Consider the following 13290-nt stretch of genomic DNA (forward strand, 5'->3'; position numbering starts at 1 on the left):
TTGGGCCTCGCTGAATGGACTCCACTGCATACAATCGGGATCCATTGCGCCAAAATGCAAGGAATCATCTGCATTCAATGGCGCTGCATGGAATCCACTGCATTCAATCGGGATGCATTTTACCACGCTGCATGGATTACACTGCATTCAATCACAATGCATGGAATCCACGGCATTCAATTGGGATCCATTGCGCCACAATGCATGGAATCCTCTGCATTCAATGACGCTGCATGGAATCCACTGCATTCAAAAGGGATGGTTTGGGCCATGCTGCGTAAAATCCACTGCATTCAATCGGGATGCATTGGGCCTCTCTGCATGGACTCCACAGCATTACATCTGGCTGCATGGACTCCACTGCATTATATCTCGCTGCATGGAATCCTCTGCATTCAATGACGCTGCATGGAATCCACTGCATTCAATCGGGATGCATTTTACCAGGCTGCATGGAATCCACTGCATTCAATCGGGATGCATTGGGCCTCACTGCATGGACTCCACTGCATTCAATCGGGATCCATTGCACCACAATGAATGGAATCCTCTGCATTCAATGACGCTACATGTAATCCACTGCTACCAATCGGGATGCATTTTACCAGGCTGCATGGAATGCACTGCATTCAATCACGCTGCATGGAATCCACTGCTTTCAATCGGGATTCATTTTACCACGCTGCATGGATTACACTGCATTCAATCACAATGCATGGAATCCACTGCATTCCATCGGGATCCATTGCGCCACAATGCATGGAATCCTCTGCATTCAATGAAGCTGCATGGAATCCACTGCATTCAATCGGGATGCTTTGGGCCAGGCTGAATAAAATACACCACATTCAATCGGGATGCATGGGCCTCGCTGCATGGACTCCACTGCATTAAATCTCGCTGCATGGAATCCTCTGCATTCAATAACGCTACATGGAATCCAGTGCGCTCAATCAGGATGCATTTTACAACGCTGCATGTATTACAATGCATTCAATCACAATGCATGGAATCCACTGCATTCAATCGGGATGCTTTCAGCCATGCTGCATAAAATCCACTACATTCAATTGGGATGCATTGGGTCTCACTGCATGGACTCCACCGCATAAAATCGGGATCCATTGCGCAACAATGCATGGAATCCTCTGCATTCAATGACGCTGCATTGAATCCACTGCATTCAATCGGGATGCTTTGGGCCATTCTGCATAAACTCCACTGCATTCAATAGGGTTCCCTTTCTTCATGCTGCATGGAATACACTGATATCAATCACGCTGCATGGAATCCACTGCATTCAATCAGGAGGCATTTTACCAAGCTGCATGGAATCCACTGCATTTAATCACGCTGCATGGAATCCACTGCATTCAATCAGGATGCATTTTTCCAGGGTGCATGGAATCCACTGCATTCAATAATGCTGCAGGAAACCACTGCATTCTATCATGCTGCATGGAATCCACTGCATTAAATAGGGTTCCATTTCTTCACCCTGCATGGAATCCACTGCATTCAATCACGCTGCATGTAAACCACTGCATTCAATCGGGATGCATTTAACCAGGCTGCATGGAATCCATGCATTCATCACGCTGCATGGACGCCACTGCATACAATCGGGATCCATTGCGCCACAAGGCATGGAATACTCTGCATTCAATCGGGATGCTTTGGGCCATGCTGCATAAAATCTACTGCATTCAATCATGCTGCATGAAATCCACTGCATTGAATGACGCTGCATAAAATCCACTGCATTCAATAGGGTTCCATTTCTTCACACTTCATGGAATACTGCATTCAATCACGCTGAATGGAATCCACTGCATTCAATCGGGATGAATTTTACAACCCTGAATGGAGTACACTGCATTCAATCACAATGCATGAAATCTACTGCATTCAATCGGGATGCTTTGGGCCATGCCTCATAAAATGCACTGAATTCAATCGGGATGCCTTGGGCCTCGCTGCATGGACTCCACTGCATACAATCAGGATCCATTGCGCCACAATGCATGGAATCCTCGCATTCATTGACGCTGCATGTAATCCACTGTATTCAATCGGGATGCTTTGGGCCATGCTGCATAAAATCCACTGCATTCAATCATGCTTCATGGAATCCACTGCACTCAATCATGCTGCATAAAATCCACTGCATACAATAGGGTTCCATAACTTCACACTGCATGGAATCCACCGCATTCAATCGGGATGCATTTTACCACACTGCATGGATTACACTGCATTCAATCGCAATGCATAGAATCCACTGCATTCAATTGGGATGCATTTTACCATATTGCATGGAGTTCACTGCATTCAATCATGCTACACGTAATCCACTGCATTCAATCAGGATGCTTTGGGCCATGCTGCATAAAATCCACTGCATTCAATCATGCTGCACGTAATCCACTGCATTCAATCGGGATGCATTTTACCAGGCTGCCTGGAATCCATGCATTCATCACACTGCATGGACTCCACTGCATACAATCGGGATCCATTGCGCCACAATGCATGGAATACTCTGCATTCAATGATGCTCCATGGAATCCACTGCATTCAATCAGGATGCTTTGGGCCATGCTGCATAAAATCCCCTGCATTCAATCATGCTGCATGGAATCCACTGCGTTCAATCATGCTGCATAATATCCACTGCATTCAAAATCTTCCATTTCTTCACGCTGCATGGAATCCACTGCATTCAATCGGGATGCATTTTACCTCGCTGCATGGAGGACACTGCATTCAATCTCAATGCATGGAATCCACTGCATTCTATCGGTATGTTTTGGGCCATGCTGCAAAAAATCCACTGCAATCAATCAGCATGCATTGGGCCTCGCTGCATGGACTCCACTGCATACAATCGGGATCCATTGTGCCACAATGCATGGAATCCTCTGCATTCAATGATGCTGCATGGAATCCACTGCATTCCATCGGGATGCATTTTACCACACTGCATGGAGTACACTGCATTCAATCACAATGGATGGAATCCAATGCATTCAATCGGGATGCTTTGGGCCATGCTGCAGAAAATCCACTGCATTCAATGACGCTGCATGGAATCGACTGCATTCAATCATGCTGCATATAATCCACTGCTTATATAGGGTTCAATTTCTTCACGCTGCATGGAATCCACTGCATTCAATCACGCTGCATGGAATCCACTGCATTCCATCGGGATGCATGTTCCCACGCTGCATGGAGTACACTGCATTCAATCAAAATGCATGGAATCCACTGCATTCAATCGGGATGCTTTGGGCCATGCTGCATACAATCCACTGCATTCAATCGGGATGCATTGGGCCTCACTGCATGGACTCCACTGCATATAATCGGGATCCATTACACCACAATGCATGGAATCATCTGCATTCAATGACGCTGCATGGAATCCACTGCATTCAATCGGGATGCATTTTACCAGGCTGCATGGAATCCATGCATTCATCACGCTGCATGGACTCCACTGCATACAATCGGGATCCATTGCGCCACAATGCATGGAATCCTCTGCGTTCAATCAGGATGCTTTGGGCCATGCTGCATAAAATCCACTGCATTCAATCATGCTCCATTAAATCCACTGCATTCAATCAGGCTGCATAAAATACACTGCATTCAATAGGGTTCCATTACTTCACACTTCATGGAATACAGTGCATTCAATCACGCTTCATGGAATCCACTGCATTCAATCGGGATTCATTTTACCACGCTGCATGGAGTTCACTGCATTCAATCACAATGCATGGAATCCACTGCATTCAATCGGGATGCTTTGGGCCATGCCTCATAAAATCCACTGCATTCAATCGTGATGCCTTGGGCCTCGCTGCATGGACTCCATTGCATACAATCAGGATCCATTGCGCCACAATGCATGGAATCCTCGCATTCATTGACGCTTCATGGAATCCACTGTATTCAATCGGGATGCTTTGGGCCATGCTGCATAAAATCCACTGCATTCAATCATGCGTCAGGGAATCCACTGCACTCAATCATGCTGCATAAAATCCACTGCCTACAATAATGTTCCATAACTTCACACTGTATGGAATACACTTCATTCCATCACGCTGCATGGAATCCACTGCATTTAATCGGGATGCATTTTACCACGCTGCATGGATTACACTGCATTCAATCATGCTGCAGGGAATCCACTGCATTCAATCGGGATGCTTTGGGCCATGCTGCATACAATCCACTGCATTCAATCGGGATGCATTGGGCCTCACTGCATGGACTACACTGCATACAATCGGGATCCATTGCGCCACAATGCATGGAATCCTCTGCATTCAATGACGCTGCATGGAATCCACTGCATTCAATCGGAATGCTTTGGGCCATGCTGTATAAAATCCACTGCATCAATCATGCTGCATGGAATCTACTGCATTCAATCATGCTGCATAATATTCACTGCATTCAATAGTGTACCTTTTCTTCACACTGCATGGAATACACTGCATTCAATCACGCTGCATGGAATAAACTGCATTCAATTGGGATGCATTTAACCACACTGCATGGATTACACTGCATTCAATGACGCTGCATGGAATCCACTGCATTCAATCGGGATGCTTTGGGGCATGCTTCATGAAATCCACTGCATTCAATCATGCTGCATGGAATCCACTGCATTCAATAGGGTTCCATTTCTTCACGCTGAATGGAATACAGTGCATGCAATCACGCTCCATGGACTCCACTGCATACAATCTGGATCCATTGAGCCAAAATGAATGGAATCCTCTGTGTTCAATGACGCTGCCTGGAATCCACTGCGGTGAATCAGGATGCTTTGGGCAATGCCGCATATAATCTAATGCATTCAATTGGGAAGCATTTGGCCTCGCTGCATTGACTCCACTTGATAAAATCGGGATCCATTGCGCCACAATGCATGGAATCCTCTGAATTCAATGACGCTGCATGGAATCCACTGCAATCAATCGGGATGCTTTGGGCCAGGCTGCATAAAATCCACTGCATGCAATCAGGCTGCATGGAATCCACTGCATTCAATAGGGTTCCATTGCTTCACGCTGCATGGAATCCACTGCATTCAATCACGCTGCATGGAATCCACTGCATTCAATCGGGATGCATTTTACCACGCTGAATGGAGTACACTGCATTCAATCACAATGCATGGAATCCACTGCATTGAATCGGGATGCTTTGGGCCATGCTGCATAAAATCCACTGCATTCAATCATGCTGCATAAAATCCACTGCAGTCAATAGGGTTCCATTTCTTCACACTACATGGAATACACTGCATTCAATCACGCTGTATGGAATAAACTGCATTCAATCCGGATGCATTTAACCACGCTGCATGGATTACACTTCATTCAATCACAATGCATGGAATCCACTGCATTCTATCAGGATGCTTTGGGCCATGCTGCATAAAATCCACTGCATTCAATAGGGTTCCATTTCTTCACGCTGCATGGAATCTACTGCATTCAATAGGGTTCCATTTCTTCACGCTGCATGGAATACACTGCATTCAATCAGGATGCATGGAATCGACTCCATTCAATCAGGATGCATTATACAACGCTGCATGGATTACCCTGCATTCAATCACAATGCATGGAATCCACTCCATTCAATCGGGATGCTTTGGGCCATGCTGCAGAAAATCCACTGCATTCAATCGGGATGCATTGGGACTCGCTGCATAGACTGCACTGCATATAATCTGGAGCCATTGCACCACAATGCATGGAATGCTCTGCATTCAATGTCGCTGCATGGAATCCACTGCATTCAATCGGGATGCTTTGGGCCATGCCTCATAAAATCCACTGCATTCAATCATGCTGCATGGATTCCACTGCATTCAATCATGCTGCATAAAATCCAATGCATTCAATAGGGTTCCATTTCTTCACACTGCATGGACTTCACTGCATTCAATCACTCTGCATGAAATTCACTGCATTAGATCTGGATGCATTTTACCACGCTGCATGGATTACACTGCATTCAATGACGCTGCATGGAATCCACTGCATTCAATCGGGATGCTTTGGGCCATGCTGCATAAAATCCACTGCATTCAATCGGGGTGCATTGGGCCTCGCTGCATGGACTTCACTGCATTCAATTTGTATCCATTGCCCCACAATGCATGGAATCCTCTGCATTCAACGACACTGCATGGAATCCACTGCATTCAATCATGCTGCCTAAAATCCACTGCATTCAATAGGGTTCCATTTCTTCACGCTGCATGAATCCACTGCATTCAAACACGCTGCATGGAATCCACTGCATTCAATCGGGATGCATTGCGCCACAATGCATGGAATCCTCTGCATTCAATGACGCTGCATTGAATCCACTGCATTCAATCGAGATCCATTGGGCCATGCTGCATGGAATCCACTGCATTCAATCATGGTGCATAAAATTCACTGCATTCAATAGGGTTTCATTTTTTCATGCTGCATGGAATCCACTGCATTCAATCATGCTGCATGGAATCCAATGCATTCCATTGGGATGCATTTTACCAGGCTGCATTGAATTCACTGCATTCAATCAACATGCACGGAATCCACTGCATTCAATCGGGATTCATTTTAAAAGGCCGCATGGAATCTAGTGCATTCAATCAGGAACCATTGCGCCTTGATGCATGGAATTAGTGCATTCAATGAGAATCAATTGCACCACACTGCATGAAATCCACTGACTCAATCGGGATGTTTTGGGCCATGCTGCATAAAATCCACTGCATTCAACGGGATGCATTGGGCCTCGCTGAATGGACTCCACTGCATACAATCGGGATCCATTGCGCCACAATGCATGGAATCCTCTGCATTCAATGGCGCTGCTTGGAATCCACTGCATTAAATCGGGATGCATTTTACCACGCTGCATGGATTACACTGTATTCAATCACAATGCATGGAATCCACTGCATTCAATTGGGATCCATTGCGCCACAATGCATGGAATCCTCTGCATTCAATGACACTGCATGGAATCCACTGCATTCAAAAGGGATGGTTTGGGCCATGCTGCGTAAAATCCACTGCATTCAATCGGGATGCTTTGGGCCTCTCTGCATGGACTCCACAGCATTACATCTGGCTGCATGGACTCCACTGCATTATATCTCGCTGCATGGAATCCTCTGCATTCAATGACGCTGCATGGAATCCACTGCATTCAATCGGGATGCATTTTACCAGGCTGCATGGAATCCACTGCATTCAATCGGGATGCATTGGGCCTCACTGCATGGACTCCACTGCATTCAATCGGGATCCATTGCACCACAATGAATGGAATCCTCTGCATTCAATGACGCTACATGTAATCCACTGCTACCAATCGGGATGCATTTTACCAGGCTGCATGGAATGCACTGCATTCAATCACGCTGCATGGAATCCACTGCTTTCAATCGGGATTCATTTTACCACGCTGCATGGATTACACTGCATTCAATCACAATGCATGGAATCCACTGCATTCCATCGGGATCCATTGCGCCACAATGCATGGAATCCTCTGCATTCAATGAAGCTGCATGGAATCCACTGCATTCAATCGGGATGCTTTGGGCCAGGCTGAATAAAATACACCACATTCAATCGGGATGCATGGGCCTCGCTGCATGGACTCCACTGCATTAAATCTCGCTGCATGGAATCCTCTGCATTCAATAACGCTACATGGAATCCAGTGCGCTCAATCAGGATGCATTTTACAACGCTGCATGTATTACAATGCATTCAATCACAATGCATGGAATCCACTGCATTCAATCGGGATGCTTTCAGCCATGCTGCATAAAATCCACTACATTCAATTGGGATGCATTGGGTCTCACTGCATGGACTCCACCGCATAAAATCGGGATCCATTGCGCAACAATGCATGGAATCCTCTGCATTCAATGACGCTGCATTGAATCCACTGCATTCAATCGGGATGCTTTGGGCCATTCTGCATAAACTCCACTGCATTCAATAGGGTTCCCTTTCTTCATGCTGCATGGAATACACTGATATCAATCACGCTGCATGGAATCCACTGCATTCAATCAGGAGGCATTTTACCAAGCTGCATGGAATCCACTGCATTTAATCACGCTGCATGGAATCCACTGCATTCAATCAGGATGCATTTTTCCAGGGTGCATGGAATCCACTGCATTCAATAATGCTGCAGGAAACCACTGCATTCTATCATGCTGCATGGAATCCACTGCATTAAATAGGGTTCCATTTCTTCACCCTGCATGGAATCCACTGCATTCAATCACGCTGCATGTAAACCACTGCATTCAATCGGGATGCATTTAACCAGGCTGCATGGAATCCATGCATTCATCACGCTGCATGGACGCCACTGCATACAATCGGGATCCATTGCGCCACAAGGCATGGAATACTCTGCATTCAATCGGGATGCTTTGGGCCATGCTGCATAAAATCTACTGCATTCAATCATGCTGCATGAAATCCACTGCATTGAATGACGCTGCATAAAATCCACTGCATTCAATAGGGTTCCATTTCTTCACACTTCATGGAATACTGCATTCAATCACGCTGAATGGAATCCACTGCATTCAATCGGGATGAATTTTACAACCCTGAATGGAGTACACTGCATTCAATCACAATGCATGAAATCTACTGCATTCAATCGGGATGCTTTGGGCCATGCCTCATAAAATGCACTGAATTCAATCGGGATGCCTTGGGCCTCGCTGCATGGACTCCACTGCATACAATCAGGATCCATTGCGCCACAATGCATGGAATCCTCGCATTCATTGACGCTGCATGTAATCCACTGTATTCAATCGGGATGCTTTGGGCCATGCTGCATAAAATCCACTGCATTCAATCATGCTTCATGGAATCCACTGCACTCAATCATGCTGCATAAAATCCACTGCATACAATAGGGTTCCATAACTTCACACTGTATGGAATAAACTTCATTCCATCACACTGCATGGAATCCACCGCATTCAATCGGGATGCATTTTACCACACTGCATGGATTACACTGCATTCAATCGCAATGCATAGAATCCACTGCATTCAATTGGGATGCATTTTACCATATTGCATGGAGTTCACTGCATTCAATCATGCTACACGTAATCCACTGCATTCAATCAGGATGCTTTGGGCCATGCTGCATAAAATCCACTGCATTCAATCATGCTGCACGTAATCCACTGCATTCAATCGGGATGCATTTTACCAGGCTGCCTGGAATTCATGCATTCATCACACTGCATGGACTCCACTGCATACAATCGGGATCCATTGCGCCACAATGCATGGAATACTCTGCATTCAATGATGCTCCATGGACTCCACTGCATTCAATCAGGATGCTTTGGGCCATGCTGCATAAAATCCACTGCATTCAATCATGCTGCATGGAATCCACTGCATTCAATCATGCTGCATAATATCCACTGCATTCAAAAAGTTCCATTTCTTCACGCTGCATGGAATCCACTGCATTCAATCGGGATGCATTTTACCTCGCTGCATGGAGGACACTGCATTCAATCTCAATGCATGGAATCCACTGCATTCCATCAGTATGTTTTGGGCCATGCTGCAAAAAATCCACTGCAATCAATCAGCATGCATTGGGCCTCGCTGCATGGACTCCACTGCATACAATCGGGATCCATTGCGCCACAATGCATGGAATCCTCTGCATTCACTGATGCTGCATGGAATCCACTGCATTCCATCGGGATGCATTTTACCACACTGCATGGAGTACACTGCATTCAATCACAATGGATGGAATCCAATGCATTCAATCGGGATGCTTTGGGCCATGCTGCAGAAAATCCACTGCATTCAATGACGCTGCATGGAATCGACTGCATTCAATCATGCTGCATATAATCCACTGCTTACAATAGGGTTCAATTTCTTCACGCTGCATGGAATCCACTGCATTCAATCACGCTGCATGGAATCCACTGCATTCCATCGGGATGCATGTTCCCACGCTGCATGGAGTACACTGCATTCAATCAAAATGCATGGAATCCACTGCATTCAATCGGGATGCTTTGGGCCATGCTGCATACAATCCACTGCATTCAATCGGGATGCATTGGGCCTCACTGCATGGACTCCACTGCATACAATCGGGATCCATTGCGCCACAATGCATGGAATCCTCTGCGTTCAATCAGGATGCTTTGGGCCATGCTGCATAAAATCCACTGCATTCAATCATGCTTCATGGAATCCACTGCACTCAATCATGCTGCATAAAATCCACTGCCTACAATAATGTTCCATAACTTCACACTGTATGGAATACACTTCATTCCATCACGCTGCATGGAATCCTCTGCATTTAATCGGGATGCATTTTACCACGCTGCATGGATTACACTGCATTCAATCATGCTGCAGGGAATCCACTGCATTCAATCGGGATGCTTTGGGCCATGCTGCATACAATCCACTGCATTCAATCGGGATGCATTGGGCCTCACTGCATGGACTACACTGCATACAATCGGGATCCATTGCGCCACAATGCATGGAATCCTCTGCATTCAATGACGCTGCATGGAATCCACTGCATTCAATCGGAATGCTTTGGGCCATGCTGTATAAAATCCACTGCATCAATCATGCTGCATGGAATCTACTGCATTCAATCATGCTGCATAATATTCACTGCATTCAATAGTGTACCTTTTCTTCACACTGCATGGAATACACTGCATTCAATCACGCTGCATGGAATAAACTGCATTCAATTGGGATGCATTTAACCACACTGCATGGATTACACTGCATTCAATGACGCTGCATGGAATCCACTGCATTCAATCGGGATGCTTTGGGGCATGCTTCATGAAATCCACTGCATTCAATCATGCTGCATGGAATCCACTGCATTCAATAGGGTTCCATTTCTTCACGCTGAATGGAATACAGTGCATGCAATCACGCTCCATGGACTCCACTGCATACAATCTGGATCCATTGAGCCACAATGAATGGAATCCTCTGTGTTCAATGACGCTGCCTGGAATCCACTGCGGTGAATCAGGATGCTTTGGGCAATGCCGCATATAATCTACTGCATTCAATTGGGAAGCATTTGGCCTCGCTGCATTGACTCCACTTGATAAAATCGGGATCCATTGCGCCACAATGCATGGAATCCTCTGAATTCAATGACGCTGCATGGAATCCACTGCAATCAATCGGGATGCTTTGGGCCAGGCTGCATAAAATCCACTGCATGCAATCAGGCTGCATGGAATCCACTGCATTCAATAGGGTTCCATTGCTTCACGCTGCATGGAATCCACTGCATTCAATCACGCTGCATGGAATCCACTGCATTCAATCGGGATGCATTTTACCACGCTGAATGGAGTACACTGCATTCAATCACAATGCATGGAATCCACTGCATTGAATCGGGATGCTTTGGGCCATGCTGCATAAAATCCACTGCATTCAATCATGCTGCATAAAATCCACTGCAGTCAATAGGGTTCCATTTCTTCACACTACATGGAATACACTGCATTCAATCACGCTGTATGGAATAAACTGCATTCAATCCGGATGCATTTAACCACGCTGCATGGATTACACTTCATTCAATCACAATGCATGGAATCCACTGCATTCTATCAGGATGCTTTGGGCCATGCTGCATAAAATCCACTGCATTCAATAGGGTTCCATTTCTTCACGCTGCATGGAATCTACTGCATTCAATAGGGTTCCATTTCTTCACGCTGCATGGAATACACTGCATTCAATCAGGATGCATGGAATCGACTCCATTCAATCAGGATGCATTATACAACAATGCATGGATTACCCTGCATTCAATCACAATGCATGGAATCCACTCCATTCAATCGGGATGCTTTGGGCCATGCTGCAGAAAATCCACTGCATTCAATCATGCTGCATGGATTCCACTGCATTCAATCATGCTGCATAAAATCCAATGCATTCAATAGTGTTCCATTTCTTCACACTGCATGGACTTCACTGCATTCAATCACTCTGCATGAAATTCACTGCATTAGATCTGGATGCATTTTACCACGCTGCATGGATTACACTGCATTCAATGACGCTGCATGGAATCCACTGCATTCAATCGGGATGCTTTGGGCCATGCTGCATAAAATCCACTGCATTCAATCGGGGTGCATTGGGCCTCGCTGCATGGACTTCACTGCATTCAATTTGTATCCATTGCCCCACAATGCATGGAATCCTCTGCATTCAACGACACTGCATGGAATCCACTGCATTCAATCATGCTGCCTAAAATCCACTGCATTCAATAGGGTTCCATTTCTTCACGCTGCATGAATCCACTGCATTCAAACACGCTGCATGGAATCCACTGCATTTAATCGGGATGCTTTGGGCCATGCTGCATAAAATCCACTGCATTCAATCGGGATGCATTGGGCCTCGCTGCATGGACTCCACTGCATACAATCGGGATCCATTGCGCCACAATGCATGGAATCCTCTGCATTCAATCACGCTGCATGGAATCCACTGCATTCAATCGGGATGCTTTGGGCCATGCTGCATAAAATCCACTGCATTCAATCATGCTGCATGGAATCCACTGCATTCAATCATGCTGCATAAAATTCACTGCATTCAATAGGGTTTCATTTTTTCATGCTGCATGGAATCCACTGCATTCAATCATGCTGCATGGAATCCAATGCATTCCATTGGGATGCATTTTACCAGGCTGCATTGAATTCACTGCATTCAATCAACATGCACGGAATCCACTGCATTCAATCGGGATTCATTTTAAAAGGCCGCATGGAATCTAGTGCATTCAATCAGGAACCATTGCGCCTTGATGCATGGAATTAGTGCATTCAATGAGAATCAATTGCACCACACTGCATGAAATCCACTGACTCAATCGGGATGTTTTGGGCCATGCTGCATAAAATCCACTGCATTCAACGGGATGCATTGGGCCTCGCTGAATGGACTCCACTGCATACAATCGGGATCCATTGCGCCAAAATGCAAGGAATCCTCTGCATTCAATGGCGCTGCATGGAATCCACTGCATTCAATCGGGATGCATTTTACCACGCTGCATGGATTACACTGCATTCAATCACAATGCATGGAATCCACTGCATTCAATTGGGATCCATTGCGCCACAATGCATGGAATCCTCTGCAT

Source organism: Sus scrofa, chromosome 13 (genome assembly GCF_054392235.1).
Source record: "Sus scrofa isolate SSC_HxYL_T2T_F1_AM1 chromosome 13, Sscrofa_HxYL_maternal_Yorkshire_Landrace_v2.0, whole genome shotgun sequence".
In the NCBI taxonomy this organism is placed as follows: Eukaryota; Metazoa; Chordata; class Mammalia; order Artiodactyla; family Suidae; genus Sus; species Sus scrofa.